Source organism: Nycticebus coucang, chromosome 7, assembly GCF_027406575.1.
Source record: "Nycticebus coucang isolate mNycCou1 chromosome 7, mNycCou1.pri, whole genome shotgun sequence".
In the NCBI taxonomy this organism is placed as follows: Eukaryota; Metazoa; Chordata; class Mammalia; order Primates; family Lorisidae; genus Nycticebus; species Nycticebus coucang.
The window spans coordinates 53,877,806-53,893,758 of record NC_069786.1 but is presented as its reverse complement, the minus strand read 5'-3'; the positions used below and the strand labels follow the sequence as shown (position 1 = coordinate 53,893,758).

Sequence of the window (15,953 nt, the reverse complement as noted above, 5' to 3'; positions counted from 1 at the left end):
CAGATTTATGGGTGTTTATTTTGTAGCCTGAGACATTGCTATATTCCTTGATCACTTCTAAAAGTTTTGTAGTAGAATCCCTAGTGTTTTCCAGATATACGATCATATCATCTGTGAAGAGTGAAAGTTTGATCTCTTCTGACCCTATGTGGATACCCTTGATCGCCTTTTCTTCCCTAATTGCAAGGGCTAAAACTTCCATTACAATGTTAAAGAGCAATGGAGACAATGGGCAACCTTGCCTGGTTCCTGATCTAAGTGGAAATGATTTCAATTTAACTCCATTCAATATGATATTGGCTGTGGGTTTGCTGTAGATGGCCTCTATTAGTTTAAGAAATGTATCTTCTATACCAATTTTCTTAAGTGTTCTGATCATGAAGGGATGCTGGATATTATCAAAAGCTTTTTCTGCATCAATTGAAAGAATAATATGGTCTTTATTTTTAAGTTTGTTTATGTGTTGAATTACATTTATAGATTTATGTATATTGTACCAGCCTTGAGACCCTGGGACAAATCCGACTTGGTCATGGTGTATAATTTTTTTTTATGTGTTGTTGGATTCTGTTTGTTAGGATCTTATTGAGTATTTTAGCATCTATATTCATTAGTGATATTGGTCTATAATTTTCTTTTCTTGTTGGGTCTTTCCCTGGTTTGGGGATCAAGGTGATGTTTGCTTCGTAGAATGTGCTGGGTAATATTCCTTCTTTTTCTATATTTTGGAAGAGGTTTAGTAGTATAGGTACTAGTTCTTCTTTAAATGTTTGGTAGAATTCTGACGTAAAGCCATCTGGTCCTGGGCTTTTCTTTTTAGGGAGATTTTGTATAGTTGATGCTATTTCAGAACTTGATATAGGCCTGTTCAACATTTTCACTTCGTTCTGGTTAAGTCTTGGTCGATTTCTTTCAGATTTTCATATTTCTGAGAGTAGAGTTTCTCTAGAGTTTGTAGTATTCCTTAAGGATTTTTTGAATTTCTGAGGGGTGTGTTGTTATTTCATCATTACCATTTCTGATTGATGAAATTAGAGATTTTACTCTTTTTTTTCCTGGTTAGGTTGGCCAAAGGTTTATCTATTTTATTGATCTTTTCAAAAAACTAGTTTTTGGATTTATTGTTCTGTTGTATAATTGTTTTGTTTTCAATTTCATTTAATTCTGCTCTGATTTTGGTTATTTCTTTTCTTCTGCTGCGTTTGGGGTTGAAGTGTTCTTCTTTCTCCAGTTGTTTGAGATGTTCCAGTAAGTTATTGACTTCCTCTCTTTCTATTTTCTTGAGGAAGGCTTGCAGTGCTATAAATTTCCATCTTAGGACTGCCTTTGCAGTATCCCAGAGGTTCTGGTAATTCATGTCTTGATTGTTGTTTTGTTCCAAAAATATGGTGATTTCCTGCATAATCTCGTCTATAACCCATGTATCCTTCAGCATAAGGTTGTTTAGCTTCCATGTTTTTGTATGGGTATGCAGGTTCCTGTTGTTATTTAGTTCAACTTTTATTCCATGATGGTCTGAGAAGATGCAAGGAATAATTTCTATTTTTTTTAATTTGCTGAGGTTAGATTTGTGGCCTAGGATGTGGTCGATTTTGGAGTATGTTCCGTGGGCTGATGAGAAGAATGTGTATTCAGTTTTTTTGGGATGAAATGTTCTGTAGATGTCTGTTAAGTCCAGATGTTGAATAGTTGAGTTTAAATCTAAAATTTCTTTGCTTAGCTTCTTTTTGGAGGCTCTATCCATGACTGCTAAAGGGGTGTTAAAATCTCCAACTACTATGGAACTGGAGGAAATCGAGTTGCTCAAGTCTGTTAGAGTTTCTCTTATAAATTGAGGTACGTTGTGGTTGGGTGCATAAATATTAATAATTGAGATCTCATCATATTGAGTATTACCTTTAACAAATATGAAGCGTCCATCCTTATCCTTAATTATTCTGGTTGGTTTAAAGCCTATTGCGTCTGCAAACAGGATTGCAATGCCTGCTTTTTTCTGCTTTCCATTTGCCTGGAATATAGATGACCATCCCTTCACCTTGAGTCTATATCTGCCTTTTAATGTAAGATGTGATTCTTGGATGCAGCAGATATGTGGCTTGAGTTTTTGTATCCAGTCCGCCAACCTATGCCTCTTTAGAGGACAATTTAAACCATTCACATTAATTGAGAGTATTGATAAGCCTTTTGAGAGACTGATGGACATTTTTAATCCTTTTGCAACTGTGGAAGTTGGAATTTGATCAAAAATTTTTTGGGTGGGTTTACTTTTGTGGTGGAGAATTACGCTGCTCTTTATGGAGGACAGGTCTAAGAATGTCCTGGAGAGCTGGTTTAGTTGTGGCAAATTTCTTCAACACATGAATGTTGTTGAAGTATTTAATTTCTTCATCATAAATGAAGCTTAGTTTAGCTGGGTACAGGATCCTGGGTTGAAAGTTATTTTGTTTTAGGAGATTAAAAGTCGATGACCATCTTCTTCTAGCTTGAAAGGTTTCAGCAGAGAGATCCGCAGTTATTCTGATATTCTTCCCCTTGTAGGTAATGGTTTTCTTTCGTCTGGCAGGTTTCAGAATTTTCTCCTTCATATTAACTTTAGTGAAATTGATTATGATGTGTCTGGGGGATGTCTTATTTGGGTTGAGTCATGCTGGAGTTCTGAAACTGTCTGCTATCTGAATTTCGGAATCTCTCGGCATGTCTGGAAAGTTCTCCTTTATAATCTCATGGAGAAGAGACTCTGTGCCTTGTGAAGCCACTTCATCACTTTCAGGGATCCCTATAAGACGAATATTGGTTTTCTTGAAATTATCCGAGAGCTCTCTGAGAGAGTGGTCTGTTTTTGCTCTCCATTTCTCTTCTTCTTTGAGGGTTTGGGAGCGTTCGAAAGCTTTGTCTTCAATGTCAGAAATCCTTTCTTCTGCTTGCTCCATTCTGTTACTGAGGGATTGTACTGTGTTTCTCAGATCTTTGAGGGATACAACTTCTTGTCTCAATGTGTCAAAATCTTTGGTCATTTGGTCTTTGAATCCATTGAATTCTTGAGATAACTTTTGGAATTCTAATTCGATCTTATTTGCTATCCAGATCCTGAATTCAATTTCTGACATCTCAGCTATTTGTTTGTGCATTGGGTCTTGTGCTGTTTCTGCCCCATTGATCCTTGGGGGAGTTGATCTACTCTGATTATTCATATTGCCAGAGTTTTTCTGTTGATTTCGCCTCATGATTGTTTTTCACTGTTGCCTCTGGCTGTCCTCAGAGTTGGGGAGGTGTCTCTCCAAGATTAGACCCCAGCGGGATCACTCTATTGTTGCTGGATCTTTGTAGGGAGTGACCCTGTATAGTTCCTCTGGGGCTGCTCTAGCTAGGGAGTTCTGGTTGTGGAAGCAGCTCCAGTTTGTGACACACCCGGATCCAGCAACAGGGCTGGGGGTGGTGCGCATGGTTCTGGGAGTGGCAGGCGCCCTGTGACTTTGGCACAGAGAGCCCAAGGCTCCAGCAGTCTCTGGCCAGGAGAAGAGCTCTGCGCAGAGGCAGGGAGGTTTCCAAAGGGCACGCAGCTACCAGAGTCCCTGTCCAGATGAATGGGCTAGTGTGGAAGCTGGGAGGACACAGGAGGGAGGACGCAGGGTTGCGTGGCTCCCGCAGTTCCTGGTCAGGGAATGTGGAGGCCTGGTGGGTGCGGGTCACCGGTCGGTGGTCGCTGCACAGCTCTTATGGAAGTCTGGGCAGGGCCAAGCCCAGGAGTTTGAGATTGCTATGAGCTGTGACGTCACAGCACTGTACCCAGGGCAACAGCCCAAGGCTCCAGTATGCCAAAACCATCTCACTCTGCCCCTAAGGATTAAGGGTGTAAGGCAGCTCAGTCCCTGCCTTTAGGCTTCTCAGTCAGTAGGTTACTTTGACCCACCCAATCCTTGGTCTGAGACTCTGAGGGCAGAGCTTGCCGGGGCAGTTCTTTCACAATGGCTTCCTGTGCCCAGCTCAGTGGTTCAGTCTGGGGCCCCAAACAATGCCCAAAGTTTTCCACACTCCTGCTCAAGCTCTCCCCAAGGCAGTTCAACTGAGGGCCAAGTCCAAGAACACTGAGACAGTTCACAGGTAAGGCCTTTCCAGTTTGCAGTCTCACTGCTGCTTGTACTTACTGTTGCCGGTGTGATTAGGTCGATCGAACACATGCAACCACTTGCCAGTTTTCCACTGTTTTTGTCCTTCTCTTGGGGTCCAGAAGTCCCTTGCTGCTTCCCTGTATCCTCAAAGGGATGATTATATGCAGATCCCACTGGCCAGCGATGCCCGGAGTCTTGTCTCCCCAGACTCCCTGTTTCCAGTTGCAGGGAAGCTGTTACTCGGCCTCCATCTTTAATCCTGGATCAATTTTTCCATTTTTAGTAGAGATGGGGATCACACTCTCAGGCTGATCTCAAACTCTTGAGTTTAAGCAATCCACCTGCCTTGGCCTCCCAGAGTGCTAGGATTATAGGTGTGAGGCTGGTCCATGAAGTACTAACTTGACCAGGGAGTTAGCTTAAGTTTCTAATTATAAAATAAACAGCCTCTCCCTATTCCCCATCCTAACCTCTTTAAAGAGATTTTAGAACTCATCAAGTAAGAGGATGAGAGTTTTTTGTTTAGTTGAGGAGGGGCATTGGAATCAGGCTGATTGACTTTGGCTATGACAAAACCTTTCCTCCCAGATGACAGGCACCCTGTCCCCATGAGAAATCCAGCTGGGACTGTGTCATTTCCAGGTTAACAGCTCCTGAATAAGGAGTTTGCCTTAGCAGCCTGAAATGGCTTCCTTTCACCAAGACCTATCCTTTACAGCCTGCTTTCCTTCCTTATTTTAATCTGATTTCAATTTCTGCTTTCTTTGTGTAGCTCTGTGTGGCTCAGAAAAAGTTGGGACTCACAGCTACACATTGAAATTAGTGAAGCTTAAGCAGAAAACTAGATGAATATACTTCACATGCTAAGATTTCTGCAGCAGGTAGAAATATTGAAGATACATGTAAAAGAGCTTAAGAAGGCTTGAAGGAGGGAATAAAATTCACTATGGACTTTAAAGAATGGTCAGGGTTACAACAGGGAGTAGAGGGTAGGGAAGATTAAATGACTAATCTCCTTAAGAAGGGAGATTAAATTACTAGACTGTAAACTTCATGAGGACAAAGAAATTGAGTGTCATATTTATGTCGTTAGCACCTAGCACATGCTGACAACTGTGTCGTCTCAGTAAATGATTGTTCAAGTGAGTTGAATTGAAGGGGAAAACAATGACGGAGAGACTGGCAAGGCATGTTATGGGAACAGGAGGAATATCAGGTTCATAAATTGTAGTATGATAGTCTACTTGCCACATATAATTATCCAGAGTACATTTTCTGTAATTGATGATGTGTTGTACTTGTTGAATATTCATTGAATAATTCTCAACATACAGTAGTCTCTGTCAAGCTCCTTGTCAGGGGATTCAATGAGCATATGGGTTTAATATGGCCTTTCCTCTGAGAAGAATTGAAATATTGGAGGGAAGCAACATATATACATGTACCTTGACCAAATAAAAATCAAGTGAAGAAAACACTTTATAAGTATGTTGGCAATGAATAATGAGGCATCAATAAAATCCGAATGAAGTTTCAGGAATGGTTTCTTTGAGAAGAAAGAGTAAAGGGACATTTTGAATAAATACAGAGGTGACATGTGCCAGTAAGCTGTGGCTGGTGAGCAGAAAGACATAAAATTACACTGTTCTAACTAGGATAATGAATTACATGTGCGATTGTAATATCAAATGCACTTCCAATTTGCCACTATCTACATTTATTTTGACATGGCCATTTCCTCTTTCAGGTCTAATTATTAAGTCTTGTGACAATTCACACAAATTGTACATACCTATGGGAATGTGTGTGTGCATACAGCAGATGTGTGCTGCTATGCCATAAGATAACTGAAATATCTGGGGACTTATTTTATTGTTTGGGATTCATTGAGTGTACAAATATTTAGGATATACTGATTGCATTTGTTAGATAAAGTTCCTCTTATAATTGTGTCCTGCCCCCATACACTGTGACCTCCCCAGCTCCCCCTCCGTGATCCCTCCCTTCCCTACCCAACCCTTTGTAAAATTAGACCATCTATTGCCTTCACATTAGAATTGAGTACATTGGATTCTTGCTTCTCCATTCTTGTGATGCTTTTCTAAGAAGAATGTGTTCCACCTCCATGCAGGTTAGTATAAAAGATGTAAAGTTTCTATTTTTTTAGTGGCTGAATAGTATTCCATGGTATACATATAACACAGCTTGTTAATCCATTCCTGGGTTGGTGGGCATTTAGGCTGTTTCCACATTTTGGTAATTGTAAATTGAGCTGTGATAAATAGTCTAGTGCAAATGTCCTTAACTGGGGACGTTTTGGGGGACATTTTTAAATTATAAAATGTTTTCATTTGGCTAAAGGCAGTGGATATCATGGGTAGTCCCAGAATTTATTTTTCTCTATTGTGTACTAGCTTGCCAGTTTGGTTGACATGAGTCTGCCTCCAAATCAATAAAAGTAGCCCCTGATAGGGAAAAATCCAGTCAGTGTCAACTCATTTCCCCAGGCAATAGTAACTAGACCAGGAAGGCCCACATTAGGCAAAGCTCAGAACTTTTGTTAGATCCTGGAGAGGAGTAGTGCCTGTTCTTCTGTATGGATGTCACTGAGAAAGCACAGGGCTAAGGTTGCTGCTGGCAGCCATCTTGTGAATGGAGGACAAAGGAGGGCAGAGCCCAGAGAGTCTGGGGGAAAGTGAGCAGGAGCCCTGTCATGGGCAGACACTTCACTGCTGGATTTTTAATGGACTGTCAGTCTACATTATTGTCTTTAACTAGTGTCACTTGGCTAAAATATCCCTGATTTGACACAATAGTTGATTGGCTTGAAAATATCTCTGATGAAATTAATTCGTCAATTTAATACAATGGCAAATGAAGAATTATTAAAATCATTCCAATTTATTAGGAGTATTGTTTGTAAAATCAGCCAATATTTAAAAATTAATATTAACTAGAAGGGGAGGATAGAACCTATACAGCCAAATAGAAATGTATATTTTAAAATCAAAATAAATTTGAAAGTTTTGTATAACTGTGGAGTATGTAGCAGATCAGTGAAACAAAATACAAAAATAGGAATTAATCATAAAGGAAAATTACAAAACTGTGGTGGGAAAGATTGGATTATTTATATTAGCATTAGATAACAGACAACTGGAAAATAAGGTTATGTCTTCTTTATTTATTTATTTTATTAATATTAAATCAGCTGTGTACATTAACGCGATCATGGGGCACCATACACTGGTTATATAAACAGTTTGACACATTTTGATCACACTGGTTAACATAGCCTTCCTGGCATTTTCTTAGTTATTGTGTTAAGACAATTATATTCTACATTTACTAAGCTTCACATGTACCCTTGTAAGATGCACCGCAGGTGTAATCCCACCGATTGCCCTCCCTCTGCCCATCTTCCCCCCTCCCTCCCCCACTTCCCCACATGCTTAGGTTATAACTGGGTTATAGCTTTCATATGAAAGCCATAAATTAGTTTCATAGTAGGGCTGAGTACATTGGATACTTTTTCTGCCATTCTTGAGATACTTCACTTAGAAGAATATGTTCCAGCTCCATCCATGTAAACATGAAAGAGGCAAAGTCTCCATCTTTCTTTAAGGCTGCATAATATCCCATGGCGTACATATACCACAATTTATTAATCCATTCGTGGATCGATGGGCACTTGGGCTTTTTCCATGACTTAGCAATTATGAATTGGGCTGCAATAAACATTCTGGTACAAATATCTTTGTTATAATGTGATTTTTGGTCTTCTGGGTATATACCTAGTAGAGGAATTATAGGATTGAATGGCAGATCTACTTTTAGATCTCTAAGTGTTCTCCAAACATCTTTCCAAAAGGGATGTATTAATTTGCATTCCCACCAGCAGTGTAGAAGTGTTCCCTTTTCTCCACATCCACGCCAACATCTCTGGTCTTGGGATTTTGTGAGATGGGCTAATCTTACTGGAGTTAGATGGTATCTCAAGGTAGTTTTGATTTGCATTTCTCTGATGATTAAAGATGATGAGCATTTTTTCATATGTCTGTAGGCCATGTGCCTGTCTTCTTTAGAGAAGTTTCTCTTCAAGTCCCTTGCCCAACCTGCGATGGGATCACTTGTTCTTTTCTTGCTTATACGTTTGAGTTCTTTGTAGATTCTGATTATTAAACCTTTGTCAGAGACATAACCTGCAAATATCTTCTCCCATTCTGAGGGCTGTCTGCTTGTTTTACTTAACTCTGTTCTTGGCTGTGCAGAAGCTTTTTAGTTTGATCAGGTCCCAATAGTGTACTTTTGAAGCTGCTTCAATTGCCCGGGGCGTCCTCCTCATAAAATACTCGCCCAGACCGATTTCTTCAAGGGTTTTCCCTGAAATCTCTTCTAGTATTTTTATAGTTTCATGTCTTAAGTTTAAATCTTTAATCCAGTGAGAGTCTATCTTAGTTAATGGTGAAAGGTGTGGGTCCAATTTCAGTCTTCTACAGGTTGCCAGCCAGTTCACCCAGCACCATTTGTCAAATAGGGAATCTTTTCCTCACTGAATGTTTTTAATTGGCTTGTCAAAGATCAAATAATGGTTAAGTAGCTGGGTTCATCTCTTGGTTCTGTATTCTGTCGCAGACATCAACTTCTTTGTTTTTGTGCCAGTACCATGCTGTTTTGATCACTATCGATTTATAGTATAGTCAGAGGTCTGGTAGCGTGATTCCTCCTGCTTTGTTTTTATTGCTGAGGAATGTCTTGGCTATTTGAGGATTTTTCCTGATTCCATATAAAACGAAGTATTATTTTTTCAAGATCTTTAAAGTATGACAGTGGAGCTTTAATATGGATTGCATTAAAATTGTATATTGCTTTGGGTAGTATAGACATTTTGACAATGTTGATTCTTCCCAGCCATGAGCATGGTATGTTTTTCCATTTGTTAACGTTTTCAGCTATTTCTTTTCTTAGAGTTTCATAGTTCTTTTTATAGAGATCTTTCACGTCCTTTGTTAGATAAACTCCCAAATATTTCATCTTCTTTGGCACTATTGTGAACAGAATAGAGTCCTTAACTGTTTTTTTCTGCTTGACTATTGTTGGTATATATAAAGGCAACCGATTTATGAATGTTGATTTTGTAACCTGAGACACTGCTGTATTCCTTGATCACTTCTAAGAGTTTTGTAGTAGAATCCCTGGTGTTTTCGAGATATACAATCATACCATCTGCGAAGAGCAAAAGTTTGATCTCTTCTGACCCTATATGGATACCCTTGATCGCCTTTTCTTCCCTAATTGCAATGGCTAAAACTTCCATTACAATGTTAAAGAGCAGTGGAGACAATGGGCAGCTTTGTCTGGTTCCTGATCTGAATGGAAATGATTTCAATTTAACTCCATTCAATACGATATTGGCTGTGGGTTTGCTGTAGATGGCCTCTATCAGTTTAAGAAATGTCCCTTCTATACCAATTTTCTTAAGTGTTCTGATCATGAAGGGATGCTGGATATTATCAAAAGCTTTTTCTGCATCAATTGAAAGAATCATATAGTCTTTGTTTTTTAATTTGTTTATGTGCTGAATGATACTTATGGATTTATGTATATTAAACCAGCCTTGAGACCCTGGGCTAAAACCAACTTGGTCATGATGTATAATTTGTTTGATGTGTTGCTGGATTCTGTTTGTTAGGATCTTGTTGAATATTTTTTCATGTATATTCATTAGTGATATTGGTCTATAATTTTCTTTTCTTGTTGGGTCTTTTCCTAGTTTGGGGATAAGGGTGATGTTTGCTTCATAGAACGTGTTGGGTAGTCTTCCTTCTTTTTCTACATTTTGGAACAGGTTGAGTAATATAGGTACCAGTTCCTCTTTAAAGGTTTGATAGAATTCTGACGTGAAGCCATATGGTCTCGGGCTTTTCTTTTTAGGGAGATTTTGTATGGTTGATGCTATTTCAGAACTTGATATTGGCCTATTCAACATTTCCACTTGATTCTGGCTAAGTCTTGGAAGGTTACGTGCTTCCAAGTATTGGTCAATTTCCTTGAGATTTTCATATTTCTGAGAATAAAGTTTCTTGTAATATTCATTAAGGATTTTTTTAATTTCTGAGAAGTCTGTTGTTATTTCATCTTTGTCATTTCTGATTGAGGAGATTAGAGATTTTACTCTTTTTTTCCTGGTTAGGTTAGCCAAAGGTTTATCTATTTTATTGACCTTTTCAAAAAACCAACTTTTGGATTTATTGATCTGTTGTATAATTCTTTCGTTTTCAATTTTGTTTAATTCTGCTCTAATTTTGGTTATTTCTTTTCTTCTACTGGGTTTGGGGTTGGAGTGTTCTTCCTTCTCCAGTTGCTTGAGATCTCCCATGAAGTTGTTGACTTCCTCTCTTTCCATTCTCTTGAGGAAGGCTTGCAGTGCTATAAATTTGCCTCTTAGGTCTTCTCTTCGGTATCCCAGAGGTTCTGATAATTTGTGTCTTCGTTGTCGTTTTGTTCCCAAAATTTGGCAATTTCCTTCTTTATCTCATCTCTGACCCAGCTATCATTCAGCATAAGGTTATTTAACTTCCATGTTTTTGTATGAGTATGCAGATTCCTGTTGTTATTGAGTTCAACTTTTATTCCATGTTGGCCTGGGAGGTTAAATTTACTGAGGTTAGACTTGTGACCTAAGATGGATTGATTTTGGAGTATGTTCCGTGGGCTGATGAGAAGTATGTGTATTCAGTTTTGTTGGGATGAAATGTTCTGTAGATGTCTGCTAAATCCAAATGTTGGATGGTTACGTTTATATCTAAAATTTCTTTGCTCAGCTTTCTATTGGAGGATCTATCCAACACTGCCAAAAGAGTGTTGAATTCTCCAACTATTATGGAGCTGGAGGAAATTAAGTTGCTCATGTCTGTTAGAGTTTCTCTTATAAATTGAGGTGCATTCTGTTTGGGTGCATAAATATTTATAATTGAAATTTCATCATATTGAGTATTACCCTTAACAAATATGAAGTAATCATTCTTATCCTTCCTTACTTTTGTTGGTTTAAAGCCTGTTGTATCTGCAAATAGAGTTGCAATGCCTGCTTTTTTCTGGCTACCATTTGCCTGAAATATGGACGACCATCCTTTCACCCTGAGTCTATATTTATCTTTTAATGTAAGATGTGACTCTTGTATGCAGCAAATATCTGGTCTAAGTTTTTGTATCCAGTCAGCTAACCTGTGCCTCTTTAGAGGACAGTTTAAGCCATTCACATTAATGGAGAATATTGATAAGTCTGGTAAAATTTGGGGTATCGAGTTTTTTGAAAGTCCAGTGTACATTTTTAATCCTTTTGCCACTGTGGAAGTTAGAGTTTGATCAAAAGTTTCTGAGTGAGTTTATTTTTGTGGTAGAGGATTTGGCTGGTCATTATGGAGGATAGGTCTGAGAATATCCTGAAGAGCTGGTTTTGTTATGGCAAATTTCTTCAACATATGAATGTCATTAAAGTATTTAATTTCTCCATCATAAATGAAACTCAGTTTAGCTGGATACAGGATCCCGGGTTAAAAGTTATTTTGTTTTAGGAGATTAAAAGTCGATGACCATCCTCTTCTGGCTTGAAAAGTTTCAGCAGAGAGCTCTGCAGTCATTCTAATATTCTTCCCCTTGTAGGTAATGGATTTCTTATGTCTGGCTACTTTCAGAATTTTCTCTTTCATATTAACACTAGTGAAGTTAATTATGATATGCCTGGGGGAATTCTTATTCGATTTGAGTCATGCTGGGGTTCTGAAACTGTCTGCTATCTGAATTTCTGAATCTCTTGGCATGTCTGGAATATTCTCTTTCATAATTTCATGGAGAATGGCCTCTGTGCCTTGGGAGGCCACTTCATCACTTTCAGGGATTCCAATGAAGTGGATATTATCCTTTTTTGAATTATCCCAGAGCTCTCTGAGAGAATAATCTGTTTTTGCTCTCCATTTCTCTTCCTCTTTGAGAGTTTGGGAGCATTCAAAAGCTTTGTCTTCAATATCAGAAATCCTTTCTTCTGCTTGCTCCACCATGTTACTGAGGCATTCTATTGTATTTTTCAGATCTTTGAGGGCTGCAAATTCTTGCTTCAGTGCATCAAAATCTTTGTTGGTTTTGTCTTTAAGTTAATTAAATTCTTGAGACAACTTTTGAATTTCTCCTTGAATTTCTAATTCTGACTTTTGAATTGCTCTTTGAATTTCTAATTCCAGAATTTCCTCCATTCTATTAATCTTGTTTGCAATCCAAGTTCTGAATTCTATTTCTGACATCTCAGCCAGCTGTTTATGAATGGGATCTTCAGTTACATCTGCCATATCTTTCCTTGAGGGGGTTGATCTATTCTGGTTATTCATGTTACCAGAGTTTTTCCGCTGATTCTGCCCCATGATTATTTTACACCATTTGACTTTTCCCCTGGGGCTTTGTTGAGGACCCATACATGTGCTATGGCCTGAGAAACTGGGGACCTATTTGGCATGGTGGGGCTAAGTGGTTTTGTCTTGTTTTCAGCTGATCTCTGTTCGACCCTAGTGAAACAGTTACTCTGGGTTGAAGTCTCAGCTGTGGAAAAATACCAGCAATTAAGTCTCCCCGTCCCCCACAGGCAACAACTGGAAAAGAAAAAATCAAACCTTCCTACAACCACACATCCAGGGCACCAATTCCATAGTCCTCAGCGATTGGCTCAGTTCAAAAGGTCCAAATTAGTTGTCTCAGTCAGCATGTGTCTCAGGTGTGAGAGTTTCAAAGGTCTCTGGGAACTGGATCGCAGGGGTCTGGTGACAACTCACATATAACTTGCTCCAGTGCTCCGTGAAGTCAGGAGGACCCACCCAGAAAACAGAGTAGTCTGGGAAGGTTGATGCCTCCTTCCCCACCTTGCACCTCTGTCACACCCAGTCACTGATAGCCCCATAGGGCTGTGACTCAGTTGCCTCCAGCAAGCAGATACTCCAGGGGTTTTCACCTGCCTGAATCACAAGGAAATCTGTATCTGTTCAGCCAGGCCACTGCTCTCTGCCTCTATCCAGCAGGGGGTGGTGAGGCCTGACAACCTTGGGCGCTTGATGGAGGCTGGGGGGTGTTCAGTCAGTTCCAGCCCTGCCCCTGATTGGTGTTACTGATAGAACAGAACAACTTTGTGGGAATTTGTTTCTGTCCCTGCTAAATTCCTCTGCAGAAAAGAAGTTGTTTTGACTTCCCAGAACCTGTGCCTCAGGCTCTGTCTTTAGTCCTGCAGGTTTGTATTCATAGCATGGTCAGCTCTAGCCTCCTGCCTTTCTTTGTCTATAGGCTGATGATCCCCTGAGGGCAGGGTGCATCTTAGGCTCAGTAAAGCGGTCCTCTGGGTCAGCCCCGACCTGGGTATTTCCCAGCTCTGCGCATGTGTTTTCTAGTCCCCGCGCTCCACCCAGGCCAGTACTGCCACAGCCAAACCCTTTACTCACTGGGCCTGTGTTTCAGTCCCAGATCTGTTCTGCTGTGTTTGCCATCTGAGAAGATGCCTGGCCTCCTCTGGTTGCCCAGGGAGACAGGGATTGTGGCTTCGAAATATCCGGGGGTATGCTTTATTGTTGCCAAAAATGGCTGCTGCTCCGCGCCTCAGGGCACTGCTGCTCCAGTGTGGTTCCCTGTTAGCCGACTGTTGTCTCTGCACTCCCGTGCCACAGAATCAGCACTGACCAGCTGCAGTCCAGGCCCTGTCCATACCCCTCGACATATCACCCAGGAATCTGGACTATTGGGGGATAGGCCTCTAGATCTCAGAGTGAGAGTGGAGGGGAGTGCTGGGAGCTCAGAATTGCAGGTTGAAACACCAAACTCGTTGAGACCAAATGAACAAATAAACAGATAAAAAGGCTACCAGACACACAATCCCAAAGATGCACAATCAGAAACACATAGACATACAGACAACAACACCAAAAAGTACAATAAAATAATGATAATCATAAAATAATTGAGAAAAATGGTAAAAACATACAAACAAAACGAACAAACAAACAAAAAACCCTCTAGGAATCTGATGTTAGCACTCTCAGAAACCATAAGAAGGGAAGAAGAGGAAGAGAGAAGGGAAAAAAAAAAAGTGGTGTTCATAAAAAAGTTAAAAAAGAAGAAAGAGAAAGTTAAAAATAAAAATAAATAAAAATTAACGATAGTTCCTCCAAGAAAATAATGAGAAGAAAAAGGTACCAACCACAAAGATTATTCTTGTATACATGTAGAAATATACATCTATATGTATGACGTAGGGATCAACTTTTGTAGGTATATATTTATAATGCAATATACTTTCTGGACACCAGGTGGCACTGTGAGTGGTTTCCAGGCTTATACCTGATTCACAGTTTATGCTGTTACCATGGTAACCACCCTATCTGGCTGATTGCCATTTTGGAGTTTCTGTAAAAGTTTTTTTACCTAATTGTTTTGCAACCTCAGCTGCTCTGTTCCAGACAGCACTCCTATCCGACCTCCCAACTCAGTGCAGGAGTCCACGCTTCACAGATCTTTCCACTCTGCTCCGGTTTTCTCCTGCAAACTGGCAACTGCAATCAGCTATTGGGGAGGGTGCTGGCTGCCACCGGGTCTTGCTGCTGCTGTGGCTCTGGCACATGGAAACCTTATACTCAGTTTTTGTGGCTCAGAGTCTCACTTTTGAATCTGGACTTTTGAGTTCAGCCACCCGCTAGTTCGCCGCACAGCCTGAACTGCCAACCCACACCAATATTCCCCACCAGGAATGGTCCCGTCTATTTAATCACTCCTGTTGTTCTGGGGGAAGGTGCCCGCCATTTCAGATGATTCAAAATGTCTGTTTCCCGGGTGGGATCCCTTCCCTTCAATTTTCCATCGGGTTGCTTGGTTCCTTGTGATTCTGAGTGGCTCCCCTTTTGGGTGCCAAACTCTGCTCAGGAATAAATTTTCGTCAGTTGGGTTTTGCCAGGAATTGTAAGCTGCTGTCCTCCGTGAGGGAGGGGCCTGCCGGCGTGCATGGCCAAGCAGGAAAACTCTGTACAACAGAGTCCTCTCATATACACCTCATATACAGCAATCCGCCAATTCGCTGCGCATCTCCAGCTGTCTGTCCACACCAATAATCCACGCGGGGAAAAGGTGCAGACCCCCCTTCCTCTTACCTGATGACTTGGGAGAGGTGGGCTACACGTCCGTCCTGTCCGCCATCATTGGTTATGTCTTCTTATTGTTGTATTTGACTCAATTAACTTCAGATACATGAAGATGTAAAGAAGACATAAAATCATAAATGAACTAGATAAAAATAAATATTAATCTTGGAAAGCCATTCAATTCATGTTATTTGCAATGAAAGGAAAAGAAAAATTCTAAATAAATGCAGTGACATAAATGTTTAAAAAAAATGATGGTTTCTCCAGGAAGTTTTAAATCTTTAGGGAAAAAATGGAGACTTCTGGTTTCCACTCTGGCAAGAAAGGAGCATACATGTCACTACCCTATCCTAACAGCAAATCAAAAGCTGAACGAGCTGAAAAGTCAACAACTCTTCTTGGATATAACAGATACGTGAGGTCACAAGGCAATCTTCTGCCCCCCAAATTGGAGACAGACAGATACAAGGAATCTCAACTTAATGGAACAGAAGCCCAGGAGCAGAAACTTCTGCAGAGATGAGGGATAGGCTAGGAAAACCTAAGGTGTAGCTGATGAATTACGGGAGGCTCAATGTGGACAACTCTGACAGTTAAAAACTCAAGGAGGACCCAGGCATGGCAAGTTCTCCACACATTTGTGAATTTTACCTCCAGGAGCTATATTAGGTCCTCACAG

The 15,953-nt window shown here is 40.2% G+C and overlaps 1 protein-coding gene across 2 annotated transcripts in view; it reads left to right on the top strand.

Moving 5' to 3' along the window:
* Window positions 1–15,953, top strand: part of CCDC148 (coiled-coil domain containing 148) — a 281,210-nt gene that overhangs the window by 114,527 nt on the left and 150,730 nt on the right. The gene's annotated exons all lie outside the window — the stretch shown is intronic.